The 15,848-nt window shown below is 48.5% G+C and overlaps 1 protein-coding gene across 9 annotated transcripts in view; it reads left to right on the top strand.

Moving 5' to 3' along the window:
* Ppara (peroxisome proliferator activated receptor alpha) overlaps window positions 1-15,848 on the top strand; it is a 57,829-nt gene that overhangs the window by 366 nt on the left and 41,615 nt on the right. For 6 of the 9 annotated variants that reach the window (XR_015452211.1, XR_015452210.1, XR_002395211.2 and 3 more), the window contains exons 2-3: window positions 571-839; window positions 1,283-1,364. The gene's annotated coding sequence lies outside the window, so the exon portion shown is untranslated. The other 3 variants (XM_021258801.2, XM_087213694.1, XM_013072444.3) reach the window with 3 other exon arrangements.

The following is a 15,848-nucleotide window of genomic DNA, read 5'->3' as shown; positions in this document are numbered from 1 at the left end:
GTGGGGCCCAGCCGGGGGCGGTGCGTGGAGCGGGGGTGCGGCTGGCACCGGCTCCGGGGCGGCGCTGGGCAGGGGCCGGGGCGCTGCTGCCCACGGCGGGGCGGAGGCGGCCGCGAACCCTGCCCGGCGCCGCCTCCCTCGGCGCGCGCCCTACAAACCGGCGGACTGTGGCCCAGGTCCGGGGCGCGCAAGGGCCGGGCCGGTCGGGCGCTGTCCCGAGACCCAGAGGGTGGCGGGCGCAGAGGGGACGGGCGGCGCATGCGCGCGGCTGTGGCGCGGGGCCGGGCACCCGGGGGCTATCTCGCGCTGAGTACTCGCGCGGGCGTCAGGGGCCCAAGAAGCAGCGCCCTGCTCCGTCCCGTTCTAGTCCCAGGGACCTGCCCAGAGCCCAGCGTCCGCGGCTGTCGGTAGGGTTGGGGGCACCGCGGCGACACCGGGCCCTCGGGTGTCGCCTGGAGGCCAGCCCCACTGGCGGGGACCTCGGGGCGCCCCCGGCTGGGCCTGCTTCCTGGGACCTCTGCTCCCCGGTGGGGTAACCGAGGCTGAGGTCCGTACGCCCTGCGCCTGCAGCTCGGAGTGGAAACCCAGGCGCGCTGTGGTGTCACCAACGGCGGGCCACCTTCGAGGGACAGTGCTCATTTGGCACCCGCGAGTAGTGGGACGACCCCGGGCACCCAGGAGGACGGGCTTGGCTGGGTAGTGTGGCAACTGCGAGAGCCTCAAGACGTCCCTCCGGGCCGTCCCAGGTGCGCCATGCCGGCGCCCAGGTCTCCTCCTCTGTGTCCTTAGACCCTCGAGGCGAAGCCAGACCGGCGCCCTGGGCTGCTAGCTGAAGTCAGGTGGGTAGACTCTGCCCCCCTGCACGCCCCTGATTTTCCCATGCCTTTTTTTTTTTTTTTTTTAAGGAAAAACGTGTGCCCCAAATGTCAAGAGTCCTTCTAGGAAAAATCCCAATTGTATTTGGTCTTGGGCTTCAAGGGGCGCTCTGAGACCCTAGGGACCACATACTTCCCTCAACCTCTGCCTCTCCCCTGACCCCCAAGGAAGCCAGGCAGGGCCCTTTCCCTCTTGGGACTGCTGGGCACTGGATATGGGAAGAGAGCTTTCCTGGACATGACCCTGGACACCCTGTCCACCCTGTTGTTGGGAACAGCAGGGTCGCCATGACTTTCCTCTCCCAAGGTGGTGGAGAACTGGGGGTGGGGGTGGGGGTCCAGAGAACCTATCATTTCCTCCTTTTCCATATCGTAATCATTTCCTCCTTTATCTTCCCACTGCCAAGGCTGGAGTTAGAGGCCCTGCCTCCTCCGTGAAGTGCCAGTTTGTGGCAAGTCCTGCTCCCAACCACGAAGTTGTCACCACAGGTAAGTGTAAGGTGTGAGTACCTGTCACCAGACAGGACTGTTTTGAGCATCTGCTTCAGTTGCAGTACAGACCTGCAGTTTGAGGGTTAATTATTATTTTTTATTACAATGTTAGGTACATGTTCAGGGCTTGGTGAGGAAGATATATGTGGATGGACTCCCTTCTCAGTGTTTGCAGGAGCTTCATTTCTTCACAGCAGCCTGGCTTTGTGTAATTTAAAAGGAGATAAGATGACTTTAAGCAATGTTGTTACTTACTGAGCTTCTAAGTTTTAAGACCAGCGTGCTGTCTCTTGCTGTCTTCACTTTAATTTGTGTGACCAGCTGGTGGCTTGTTGGTATCAGAGGTCACCTCTAGAACTGCCACCAGCCAGGTCAGGGGTGGCCCCCCAAATGGCCTCATGATAAACATTCCTGTGGTAACAGTCTGTGGAAGACCAGAGGCAGCAGGCCTGACAGAGTCTTGTACAGCTTTGAAGCAAAAGTAAATTGAAGGGAGAAAAAACGTTTTCCTTTTCTTTTCCAGCATCTTAAATCTACAATGAGACATGGCATCATCATAAAATACTTCCTCTTAGCTGGCTGATGTTTGTCAGATCTGTAACAGTTTTAAAAATTAAGTGTGTTTGTGAGAGAGAGGAGGATGAAAAAAGACATTTTCTTTCCCTTTTTTTGGTTTTGTTTTGTTTTGGGGACAAGGTCTCACTACGTAGACCAGCCTGGCCTTGAACTTGAGGTGATGCCCCTGTGTGCTGGGATTATAAGTGTGTGCCACCATGCCCAGCTTTGACATTTTCCTTCTGTATGGAAGGAAAATACTGTTGACATTTTCCTTCTATGTGCATACCTTGTAGCATACCCCCTTTGTAACTTGCTTTATTGACTTTTAGCTTAAGCAAAACTTTCTATGTGAAAAAAATTATTTCTGCTTCACCATTTAAAAAGACTATATAATATTCCACAGTGTTTAGATACAATACTGTCATTCTTTAGTCAATCCACCTATGTGTATGAATACAGAAAATCAATTACATCTATAACTTGTTCACACCATCAGTATTTATTGGGAAGCTGCTAGGGCCTGCTGGGCCCAGACGTGAACAAATCACCATGGCTCTGCTCATGACACTGATTCTCATGCCAGGATGTAGAAAAGAAACTGAATGATTGCTCTTGTCATGGTACAGGAGGGGGACACAGAGCAGAGAAGGGAGCCGTTTCTGCCAGGATGTCCTATTCTTTTGGGATTGGTGACCGGTGCACTTTTTTGAGCATCTGTGGGTTTATAATAAAAATGCTTTAAGTAGCTTTTTTTAAAATGCAAGAAAATTTTTACCTGGAATAAGTTTTAAACACACCGAATTTTCTTCCCCCTTTCTGTCCTCTGTGTCTCTGTGAACAGCTATGTCCTTGGTGGCAGATGGGATGGGTGGCTCAAGTGGCCAGAATTTTTGTTTAATGTTTGTCCTAATCCTGTTGCTTTGCCGATATAGGATGTGGCCCATGGGATTTCCGCTTTTTAAATTTTTGTTTTGAAATTTGAGGGTTTCTTATTAATTTCTGTTTTTGCAGGCTTCATGTAAAGCCCATTTTTCAAAAGCTCTGTAGGCGCTATTTAAAAATGCAGTTTCTGTGTGAGGGGTAGACATTCGCTGTTTCTGTTATTTCAGCCTTACTAATGTATAGAACAGGCTGTGTCACCTCTAAGGCCGTCGTCGTTGGGGGGAAAAATAAATGCAGAATTTCAATGTAGAGCTTGATGATTAGTGGTTTCTATTTTGTTATGTGTGTGTGTGTGTGAGATGGGAATTGAACCAAGGCCTTGCACACTCAGCATACCCTGTAGCACTGAGCTCTACTCTATCCCTGAGATGGTTGAAGGTAACAACCAGCTAGGAAAGGCTCCAGGTGTTCCATGGAGGGCTGTATATACAAAACTTGTTACTTTTCCCAGGATCCCTTGTGTAGTACAGGCTTCTTATCCAAGGAAACATCATGCGTTGGATTTTTCAGCCAAGGGCGTAACAAAGTCTGACTTGCTGGTTCCTTGGAGGTGTGTGTGTGTGTTCATTGCCCCTGCAGCTTCATCACTTAGCATCTTGTGACACTGCAGTGTCCTGGGGAGTCGGTGCACTTCACTGGGTGAAGCCCTTCCTTCTGCGAGGATGAGGGTGGCCCTGCGAGAGATCTTTGTAGTTCTGCTGCGTTTGTTTTGAGGCCTGAATAGGATGAAAGAAAGAGTATTTAAACATTATGGTTTGCTCCAGGGAGCAGTGTGATATAGTAGGAGAGGCATTAGCTGTTAATCCTGAGATCTGGATTCTGAGCTGCTGGATGCCAGGCCGGAGACCTGCAGAAAACGGAATTCCTCTCTGGGCCACCTCTGAAGGGTTGTGAAGCCCCACAGTGGCCTACAACACTATGCTTGTCCCCAGAGGTGCCAGGGAGGAAGGACAGGCCCTGGGCTGTTCTAGTTTCTCACCTAGCCAAATCTGGTGCCTGATTTGTGTGCGTGCGTGTGTGTGTGTGTGTGTGTGTGTGTGTGTGTGTGTTTTTCTTTTTCTCTTGTCCTGCTGGACCCTGAACCCAGGCCTCCCACGTGCTAGGCAAGCACACCACCACTGCACTACCTCACCAGGCCTCTCTAGTTTTACTTTGAGACAGGGTCCCACCAGGTTTACCAGGCTGGCCTCAAACTCTCAATGCCCCTGCCTCAGCCTCCCAAATAGGATTATAGGTGTACACCACTGTGCCTGGCTGTCCGAGTTGTTTGTGTTCTCACCATTTTAAGATCTTTCAAAGGCTTTGGAAAGAAACACACTCACCACTCTACCCCACTCCCTGTACACACACACACACACACACACACACACACACACACAATTTTTTTTAGAATACATGAAGGAGCACTCTCTACCAGTAAAAACAAAGTTATTGTGAGTGTTTCCGGTTGGTTTCAAGTGTGAATGTGATGCCAGGTTTTGGTAGGGATCCATCTGCCCGTGTCCTTACCCCAGTGTGGCCAGCCCATGCTGCAGGTTGTTCCTCCTCCTACAGGGACCTGCCTATATGTAAGCTGGGCAGGGTCTCCTAGGTCATGGCTGCCTGCTGCCTGGCACCTGGGTTCCTTGTGCGTCTACCTTTCCTCCTGCCTTTACTCTGTGAGGACAGAGTGAGCATATTTACATCTGCCCTGGTTGTTCTGTGTACCGAGCAGGTACTCATACGTGCTCATTGAATATGCAAATGACTGATAGAATTTAAATCAACAAGAACTTACACCTAGTGCTCAGAGTGGGCAGAAGCTGGGGTGGGCACCTATGAATGTTACTTTCTTCTGCAAGATCATGGATTCAAATGCCAGACAACTGACTTAGCAGGACGGGATCAATTAAACCTTTGTGCTTTGGGAAGTGCTTTTATTTAACAGTAAGATATCCTGGGAGGAGATTAGAGAAATCAGTAGTTCAGTGTTCCAGGATGCAGGACTCCTCTGACTGCTTTTACACCTCTCTGTTTGAAGAGATCTGCAAATAAAGAGTGAACATTTCTCATGGAAGCCACTTGCTTGTACTCTTAGCTTAGTGGCCACAAGGGGACTTTTGCAAAAGCATAATTTTAAATAGTAAGTTGGGGCCAGAACAGAGGTGGGCTAATTGTTGTGGAGTTTAGGGAGCTTCTTAGGACGGATTCAAGATTAGCATAGGGTTAAGTGGGAGGTGGCCCCCAGGCGCCCTGAGAATATTTGTAACTGAACAGTCTGTGGTTATGTGATAACCACACTGACAAGTCACCAAGTGTGAGTGGGAGAGACCTAGGTGTTAGAGGTCAAGCTGCGCACGTGTCTCCTCCTGCCATACGCCCAGAGGTTAGTGCCCACTTAACGTGAGCGTGCAGATGCGTATTTACAACATGGACCATAAAGAGCACGCTTGCATGCTCAGGTGACAAGTGACTCTTAGTGTTCTCAGAGCAATTCCCCTCCTGTTCCCTGAGTGTGAAGTGCGGGTGTGTGGGTGTGTGAGCAGCATTTCAGGCAGAGTTCCTCATGGGACCAGACGATCACTGGGCTGCCAGGTAAGCTCACGATACTTCGTCTAGCACCACAGAGAGTTATTTACAATCAGGAGGCAGGGGAGTATTGACATGTCCAAAGCGGCCTCCAGCCAAACGGCTTATGCGGAGAGTATTTTGCTTGAGTGTTATGATTGCCCCTTTTCCACTTCGAAAAACATTACAGGCAAAGGGACACTGAGTGCCCAGCTCGCCTGAGACTCACAGGCAAGCATCAGAAGTGCTCGGATGTGCTCTCCTCTTCCTTCAGAAAGCTCATGGCTGGGGAGTGATTTCCAGAAAGGAAGACCTTCTGTGGCTGTTGCTTTCAAATTGTAAGAATCAGCCTCATCCATTCTGCGCAGCAAGCCCTCCTGAAAGGGGCAGAGCTGCGTGACAGCCGGGAAGACAGCTTTGAGAAGAGTTGGTGAAGCAAAGAGAAGGGTCTCAGTGCCTGAGTGCACCCCAAGCCCAAGTTCCTTGAGAGGAGCTGCTCTGGCATTGGCAGGGCTGGGAGAACTCATGTAGCCAGGCCTGTTGAGGACATCTATAATTCTGGCACTCAGGGAGGCTGAGGCAGGAGGATCAAAAGTTGGAGCCCAGCCTAAGCAACTTAGGGAGACCCTGTGTCAAAAAATGAAAGAGAAGGCCAGGGATTTAGCTCAGTGGTTCCGGCGCCTGCCTCGCAAGTGCAAGGTCCTGAGTTCGATCCCTGGTACCAAAAAAAAAAAAATGAAAGAGAGTGTGTGTTGGGGATGTAGCTAGCTCTGTGCAGAGGACCTGGGTTTAATCCCCAGTACTGAGAGAGCTAAAGATACAGAGAGAGAGAGAGAGAGAATATGCATGTGACAAGTGATGACAGGAGGAAGGGTGAAGGTTGGTGCTTGGTGCGTGTGTCCAGAGCAGAGAGGATTCTGCACGTGGGGGAGATGGCGGGGCCAAAGTGGATACGCTTGGTGATGGGGTAGGCAGTGAACAGACACGGATGGCGCCCCACAGGCACAGCAGCCCCTACCCCATCCCCAACTCTGGAGCCCCAGGAGAGAGCTGGCAAGTATGGACCTGGGCAGTGCATGGAGCCCAACAAGAGGATCACAGTCCCCAGCCAGGGGCAGCAGGGGGAGGAGGCCTGGAGGGCACAGCCTTGCATTCAGATTGGGAGTCATTCTCTCAGAGTCCCAGACCCTCCATGCGGACAGAGAGCAAAGCCTTCAGCAGGACCTCAAAATAAGAAAAGAAAGATATGTCTGTTTTTCTTCCACTCTGGAGACCAAGCATCACTGGCTTCTCCTGCTCCATTCTCCTGACTTAGATGAATCCAGCAATGTTGCCATTCAGTGTCAAGGGCAAAAGTCCACTGGCAGATGAATATGTAACCACGCCTGTAATCTCCATGGTAAGGGAGGCTTGAACTTAGAGAGACAAGGATCCTGGAGCTTCTATGACTATCAAAAGGACACAAGGCCCAGGAAGGACTCAATCACCCTGTGGGGTATGAAGGATTCCAGCATGGGCTTTCTTAGTAGGAGAAGCATTTTCTGGAAAGTATTTCAGAAAGAGACCTGCCCAACTATTACATCAGGTTTTGTATGAACTCTTCAAGGAGCAAGCTTCTGAAAGACAAGAGTTCAAAACTAGAACTCAGGAAAGGAATTGCTTTTAAGAGATGAAAAGACAAGACCTCAGTGCAAGGTATCCCACACCTAGGCATCAGTTATTCAGGGAGCTGTGCTTCATGTTTGTCCTCAGCCGTGGCTTGTTCCAGGAGCCTCGTCCACCTGTAAGCTGCCGAGCCAGCCCCTCCACCTCCCTCCAGTCCCCTGCCCTTTACCATTGCTTTCTGGAGCTCCCAGTGCAGACATCACAGGTGACCTCCCCGGAACTCGGGCCCAGCATGTGTGATTCTGGGGCCCAACTGTGACCTGGTGTCCCTTCCCTGCCTTGGTGACTGGCCCCCCACTGGGCTTAGGGGCAGAACAAGGTGCAGGTTCCTTGCCCACAGGTGCAGATTTTTCAGCTGACTTGCGCCCAGTGGTCTGTCGTGCTTTTCACAGGGAGTTGAAGCTGGCAGGCTGTAGGTGCTGTCCATGTCTCCTTGCTGGTTACAGACTCTCCCCCTTGCCCTGACTGGTCCTTCAGATGGTAATTGGCTGTGGTGATGGACAGGAAGGATTACCCCGTCTCCCTGGGGCTGACATTTTTCCTTCCTTCCTTCCTTCCGTCTTTCTTTCTTTCCTCCCTCTCTCCCTCCCTCCAGCTCCCCCTCCTCCTCCCCTTGCCCTTTTTTCTCTCCCCCTGCCTTCTCCCTCCTCTTCCTCCCCTCCTTCTCCCTGTTCTTTCTTTCCTCTTCTTCCTCTTTCTGTTCCTCCTCCTCCTTCAGTTCTAGGGATTGACCCTGGCTGCTTTACCACTGAGCTGCATCCCTGGGGCTGACATTTGTCCTTTTCGTGTTTCTTCCACAGATGCAGAGCCCTCCTGCCCTGACCCCGTCCCCTCAATCCCATCACCTCCACCCTGGAGAGCTCATCTTCCAATTTCCTCCTCAAGGAACCCTCCCTCAACATCTCCCTGGTGGGAGCTTTCTGCTCCAAGTGCTTTTTCACGAAAGCACTTGTGTGCCGTGTGCTTATTCAAGTGCTGGCTTGACAAGGTGGCATCCCAGATGCCACCCTGCAGACCTGGGACCTTGGCCGTCTCACTCACGCTAGCTGCCTTAGGACCAGGAAACCACTGCTTGATACCTCTTAGAGCCTTAATTAAACACTGCCTCTCTCACCAGCCATTCTTGTTCCTCCCCCAAACTGGGTGCAAGGTTTGGTCTGTGGCACAGTCCACAGTGGTTTGGATCTCTGCTTGGACCACTCCACCGCCACCCACAGCTGTCCGTGGGGTGCGTCAGTCATTCATTCTTGAATCTTCATCTACTCTGCAGATATTTACTGTGGACCTGCTGCCGCCTGGTGCTGGCCCTGTCCTGGCTGCTGGGTCACAGCGGGGAGCGGCGGCCCCATGTGAGGTCCTGTCGTGAAGATCTAGCTGCCTCACTCATGAGTCTGACCGCAGGCTCCAGGGAGGGCAGGCAGGAAACCTGAGTGTGACACCGGGCAGGAAAAGCCCAGAGCTCCAAGCACATTCATCCCTAAAATTTGGAATTGCTTCTCATTAGAGAAACTCAGCTGGGAGAAGAAAGAGTGAGTGGAAAGCTCTCCCAGAATCTTCAGACCTGTTTGCATTCTTCGGATTATGATCTTCAAAGCGTTAAGTGCCGAGTTAAACTCCTCTTGACCCACCTTGGTCAGCAGGATCCAATCTTAGGCGATTAATAACTAATCAGGAGTCTAATCTCTATTTCTGCACTCAGTCACAGTGGCTACCCTTTCCTTGTCCTCGCTGCTGGTGTGAGCCCTCCGGCAGCTGCCGTCCTCCTTTTAGGGGAGTGTAAGGTGGCTGGTGGCCCAAGGGCTATGCATTGTTTGGTTTGAGAGCCGCAGGTTACTCCCTAGACAAAACAGACCTGTGTCCAGCCTCTTTTGGGAAAATTGGTGATGGGCTGCACAGAAGCCTTTGAGGGCAGGTCACTTCTTGCTGTACCCTGAGGCAAGGTGGGAGGAGTGGCTGCTGTGTCCCACGGCGGGGGGGGGGGGGTGTGTGTGTCACGATGTCACAAGTGTCATCCATCATGCCAGGTGGAACCAAGCCACCCTCCTGTCCAGTGTGACAGCGTCATGCTATAGATTCCCCAGAAGCCAGACAAAGGCAGTGGTTGGAGGACTCCCCTCCCCAATGTTGGGTTTATTGAGATGTAATTTTCAGAGTAAAATCCGTTCTTTTTTGGTGTATGATTCTGTGTGCTTTGAAAAACTTGTCTGGTTCCTGTGTCCTTGCTGGTTGTCAGCCAGAGGTTGTTCTCACCTCCTAGGGGTCACCAGTGTTCCTTGGCCCATGGCCCTCTTTGTTGTCAAAAGCAGCAACACTGTCGGGGTGTGGTGGTACACACACTTGTAATCTCAGTACTCTGGGAGGCTAAAGCAGGAGGATTGCAAGTTCAGACCTAACATGGGCAACTTAGTGACTTAGACTCTGTCTCAAAATTTTAAAAAAGGGAGGTGGGGGGGAGAGCCAATTTCTGAACCAAAACAGTGGACACCAAAGACAATGAAAAGTTGATATTCCAGGAATATGAGATTAGTTTAATGTTTAATCCAGCATAAGAATGACAAATGCTTAGGGATAAAATGAGCTGTGTATGCTGAAACCTACAAACCACTGTTACAGTGAAGTTTTAGAGACCCAAATGAATGGGAAGTTGTACCATGCTCCTGTGTCAAAGACATGGTATTGCTAGGATGCTGTCATTCCCAGGATGGCCCACAGCCTCAGTGCCATCAAGAGCAGACCTTAGCATACCTACTTGGGGAGTCTGACAAGCTGATTCTAAACTTTATTTTAGGAAATGCGAAAGACCTCTAAAAGAACTTTGAAAAGGAACAACACAGCAAAGACTTAAAGTGTCTGATTAAAGCCACTGTGATCAAAACAGTGTGGAACAGGCCGGGGGATTTAGCTCAGTGGCACCACACCTTCCTCGCAAGGTCCTGAGCTCAAACCTGGGTACCAAAAAAAAAAAGACAGTGTGGAATTGGTGAATGGAACAGAGTAAGAAGTCCATAAATAGATCCACTTGTACAGACAACTGACTTTCAACCAAGGGCCAAGTCATTTCCGTGTGGAAGAGAAAATCTCGCCAAGAAATGATGCTGGACCAATTGGACAGCCAGATGCATCTCACACCATATACAAAATGATAATTATTATTGTTATTATGCAATATAACAGCATCATATACTATATTGAAATGAGTCCTAGATCTGATTTTAAGATTGAAAGCTATAACATTTCAGGAAAAAGCCTTAGTGGATTTGGGATTTGACAAAAATTTCTTAAAGGTGATTCAAAAAACATAGGCCATGAAAGAAAAGAAATCATTATAAAATTGTAAATTTTTACTCATCAAAAGACCTAAGATGGGCCAGGGATTTAGCTCAGTGGCACTGTGCCTGCCTGACAAGCACAAGGTCGTGATTTCTATCCTCAGTACCAAAGACTTGAAGAAATTATTTGCAAAACATATATCAGACACAAAAAATGTGTATCTGGAATATATAAAGAACTCTTCCAATTCAATAATAAGATGAACCAAATAAAAACAAGGAAAAGATTAGAAGTAGCTTAGCAACCAAAGACATGTTGTTTAAATGGATGACAAGTGAGTTTATGAAAAGGTGTTCTGCATCATTAACCATTTGGGAAATGCAAATTAGTATTAGTGGGTGTCACTGTTAGTAGGGAGACACCACCACACTGCCAATGGGACAGCTGGAAGTAAGCAGGCTGACCAAGTGAGTGTCTGGACAGAGAGCAAGAGCTCTCACACACTGCTGATGGCCATGTGACAAGGGGACAGCTATTTCAGAGAGCATTTTGCAAGTGACACTAGTTATGTCATTGTCAAACATGCTGTACGCCTGATAGAGCTCCATCTGGAAAGACCACATGCTCATGACTCCAACTACACAACTCCATGAAAAAGGCAAAATTATGGAGCCAGTAGGAAGACTGGTTGCCAGGAGGAGGGAGGGATGAATAAGAGTACCACTGGATTTTGTTTTGTTTTGTTTATTTTGATACTGGGGATTGAACCCAAGCCCTTTACACTGAGATATGTCTCTAGCCTTTTTTCTTTTTTTCTCTTGAGACAGAATCTTTGCTAGGTCACTAAGTTACCCAGGCTGGGCTTGAACTTGCAATTCTTCTACCTCAGCCTTGAAAAGTGCTGGGATTACAGCCATCTACCACCTTGCCCAACTCAGCACAGGACATTTTTAGGGCATTTCACTGTAGTGATGAGGCATGCCATTCTGTACATTTGTTAAAACTCATAGAAGATATCCCCACAAAGAGTGAAACTTAATGCAAACTGTGAACTTCAGCTAAATGTCAATATTGACTCATCACTGGTAACAAATGTACCCCACCAATGCAAGGTAATAGGTGATAGGAAACCTTTCAGGTTAGGGAGGAGAGGTACATGGAAAAGCTCTATACTTTCTGCTCAGTTTTTCTATAAACTTTAAACTGCTCTATAACATTCATCTATTAACTAAAAACTAAATTTGAACTGTATATCACCTAGGAATAAATTTTTAAAAGATGTGCAAGACCTCAGAAATCTGACTACATTATTGGGAGAAATTAAATATAACCCAAGTAAACAGATGGGTGTACTACGTTCATGGAAGGGACAACTCAGGATTAGATTAGAATGGTGTCCATTGTTTTCAGCCTCACATGACTTACAAGGGACACTGATACCTATACCCAGCACATTAGGTGTCCCTGACTGTGACTAAACAGAGCTGGGTGCAGATAGCTTCAGTGGCCTGAAAAGCCCCAAGTGCACCCCTCCTCAAGGTCTCAGGGAGCACCTGGGACTTCATAGCAGAAAACTCCATGGTTTTCTAAACCACTTGTTTGTCTTTTCTTCATGTTTGCATCATTCTTTATTTCCTTAGAAAACGGTTTGTCCTGTGGTGAGCTCTGTCCTTTAAACACTGTTGGTATCCCCTGGGCAAGTTTCTTTCATATAGGATCATTGAGTTTTTTTTAAGACAAGGAACAATGTCCAGAATTGAGCACCACTGTTAGGTTCACTTGGTAAATATTTATTGAACACCTTCCTCGTGTGGGAGAAGAAGGGAATGGATGAGAATTCAGGTCAAGGTGCTGCAGACCGGGTGCACAGGACATCTGGAGGTATCTGCGAGCAGAGGTGGGTTGGGAGCCTCCTGCCCAGGGTAGCCGGAGGCTTTCGGCAGTGGGGACATTTGAGCTTCATGGCAGTGTGTAAGAACGGGAGGCATTCCAGGCAGAAGGACAGGACAAGGCATGGACCTGGAGAGTGTGAGGTGGGCCTGGAAAGTGCTGTGATTTAGCTGCTAAAGGCTCCTTCTGGCTGAGCTGTTTGCTTTGGCAGGAGCACTAGGCTTGCAGTGGGAAATAAGGAGAAGATGTGTTCAAACGTCATCAAATATTTATTGAGCTTCGCCTCTGTTCAAGGCCTGGTTCTAAGCATGAAGGATTCATCAGGGAGCCAAAATAAAATCTCAGTGCTTTTGAGGACGAACCAGACCACATGCAGTGACTGAGTTGGTGCCTCAGTGGATGCAGTGGGAAGAGCAGGTAGCAGGTTGGACACCAGTTGGTGAGGGACACACGGGATGTCTGGGTGGACTCAGGTGGAGGAAGAGCCATGTGGCTCAGGTGAGAGTGCTTTGGAGCAGATGTGGGACCAGGGAGCGTCCCAGCAGATCAGGCTGGAGGCCAGGCTCAGAGGACGGGGGCAGGCAAGTGTGGCTGGCTGGAGGAATGTCCTGGAGGGAGGACATGAGGTCCCGGGAGAGAGGTGGCAGCAGGTCACCGTGGAGGCTCTAGGGCCACCTCGAGGACTGGTTTGTGAGAGCAGCCTGCAGTGGAATATGCTGGGGCCTCTGACCGGGCTGGGATGTGCTGTGATTTAACTGCTAAAGGCTCCCTCTGGCCGCGGTGAGGGCCAGGGGCTGAATGTAAGGCTGCTTATGACTCTAAGGAAGAAGGAGGTATGATCCAGTACTCCAGGGGAACCAAGGCAGGAGGATTCCAAGTTGGAGCTCAGCCTGGGCAACTTAGCAAGACCCTGTCTCAAAAATATTAAAAAGGGCTGAAAATGTAGCTCAGTGCAAAGGTTCAATCCCCAGTACCATCAAAAAAGGAAAGAGAAAAAGGCTAAGGGGGCTTATAGAGGGCCTGAAAGGGCTTATGTGGGAAGGCACCCCAGCGTGTAGGGACAGGGAGGCCTTGACTAGACCCAGCCAGCCTCAGGCAGCTGAGTGGCCTGGGTGCCCCTGACCTTGGCCTGTTTCCCAGCCTGCTAACCCATGTACCTGGGAGCTCTTGCATTTTCCCCTTGCTGTCCCCTCTCACTTAATCCAGAAACACAACTTTGCCCTCCAGATCCCCAGTGCTGGGCCTCATGAATAAACCCTTCATGGGTTCCTTGTTTCTCTTGTTTTTATGCAGAGCTTTACTTTATTGCAGAAAGTTCCATTTTTTCCCTTAAGCAAATTGCTTCTGTTCCCTGGTGTTCTTGTCGCTTTAAGTTCATTCATCCTGATTTCCTTAGGAAAAAAAAAGAGCATGAGTCCCACACTGAGACTGAAGCTGGCATTGGGCTCGAGGCTGTGAAGGTTCCAATTATGTGGAGCTGCTCCAGATGGGTGCCCAAGGCAGGCCTGGTGGCTCTTCTTTTCACTCTCCTATTTGGAGATGGGCAGAATAATTGTGCTTTTAGTTTTCTTTTCTTTGTCGTGTTGAATAGTAATGGGAGCTGTTAGCGCTGGGAATCACTCGTTCCTAATACGGAACCTGGCTCGGACTTCCAGTTGGCTGGTGGACAGACTGGCCGTCAAGTGGCAGAGAGGCCAGGAGCCTGTGTAGGAAGCTGGCATCGGAATGGGATGTGAGGTATCTCAAGTGTGTATTCTTAGAAGTGTGTTAAGCCGGGCTGGTGGCACACACCTGTCACCCTAGCATTTGGGAGGACGAGGCAGGAGGATCACCACAAGTGGAAGGCCAGCCTGAGCTACATAGTGAGATCTTGTCTCAAAAAAGAAAAGAAAAAAAAGCATTAGGAGGTGTTGATTCTTCTATACAGATTGCTACTGGAAGATAAGTTACCACCAGTAGGTACTAAAGTAGTTCTTCTAATTTCTTTTTTTTTTAAATTCTTTTATTGGTACATTTTATGGTATACAGTACATTTACATTTATCATTGGGTGCTTGTACCTGTACATGATGGATCTCGGTTCTCATTTTTTTCCCCATTAGCTGTGCCCCTCCACCCTTCTCAATTTGCACAGATTTCATTTCATTTTTTTTCTTTTCTCACGATTTTTCCTTTCCCTTCTTTCCTTTCCCCTTCCCCTCCCACCACCCTTACACCTTTGGACCTTTTCCTATTTCAGATTATCAGTTATGTGTTTTAATCATTTTAGTCCTTATTTACACTTTTAGTTTCTCACACTAGAGAAACTATTTGGTATTTACACCTGTGTGTCCTATTTATTTCACTGAAGAGTATGGCCTTGATATGCTTCCATTTAGCTATAAATGTCTCTAGTTTCTCATTCTTAATGGCTGAGTAGGACTCCATTTTATAAAAATCCACATCTTCTTTATCCATTTTCTGGTTGATGGGCACTTGGGCTGTTTCCAAGCTTTAGCTATTATAACTTCTAATTCCTTTTAAAAAGCAAGGAGAGGGCCAGGGATTTAGCTCAGTGGTTTCACCGCCTGCTGCACAAGCACAAGCGCAAGGACCCGAGTTCGATCTCCGGTACCAAAAAAAAAAAAAAGCAAGGAGAGCTAGAGATGGTATTACTTAAAAATGTCATTGTCATAAAAGACAAAGAAAAGCTGTAGAAATGCTTCAGATGAAAACAGAAATGACCACAAGATGTGATACCTGATCCAAGGCTGGATCTTGTTCTGGAGGGGAAAAAATGCCATCAAGGACACTATTAGATTAACTTACAAATTATGTCTATGAATCTAAAGTATTGTGTTTCTGGTAAGTGTACTGAGTCATTAAATGTGCAAGTTCGTAGCTAACATATAGTTCAGTGTCCAGGGGGCAGGGCAGTAAGGCCCCCAGGCACAGACACACACAAGTATGTGTCCATGTACAGTGCCCTTCATTTGTGCAGCATTTTAGATTTGGCTTTTTTGACGCAGTGCAATTCCCATCTGAGTTGTACAAGTCCCGGGAGCCGCAGTATTTCTGCCCTTCTCATTGCTAAGTTGTGTCCCGTTCCGGGTGCAGTGTGTTCATCCATCAGCACATCTGGCTCATTCCAGAGTGGGGTTGGGGTTATTATGAATTGAGCTGCAATGAACATTTCTGTAGCAGCTTTTCTCCCCCAACAGCTCTTTTGAGATACAGTTTACATACCATACACCACTAACTTAGAGTATACAATTCTGTGGTTTTTAATTGACTCACAAGGTTGTGTAACTGTTGCACAAACTAATTTTAGAACATTTTTGTCACTCCCAAAAGAAACCCCTTACCCTCTTAGCAGTTACTCTTCATTCCTCCAACCCTCCCCAACCCCAGTCCTAGGCAACCACTAATCTTCTTCCTGTCTAATTTACATATTCTGTACATTTTATGTAAATGAGGTCAGACAGTGTGTGGTCTTCTGTGATTATCTTCTTCCACTTAGCAATGTTTCACAGATCACACGTGCTGTAGCATGTGTCCCTGCTTCATTTCTTTTTATGGCCAGAAATATTCCATACCATGGAATACAATGTAGGCTACATTTTATTTAACC

This window comes from Heterocephalus glaber, unplaced genomic scaffold, assembly GCF_053883595.1.
Source record: "Heterocephalus glaber isolate CG9 unplaced genomic scaffold, H.glaber_assembly_v1.0 deba00001444, whole genome shotgun sequence".
Classification (NCBI taxonomy): domain Eukaryota; kingdom Metazoa; phylum Chordata; class Mammalia; order Rodentia; family Bathyergidae; genus Heterocephalus; species Heterocephalus glaber.
This window is presented reverse-complemented; position numbering and strand designations above follow the sequence as displayed.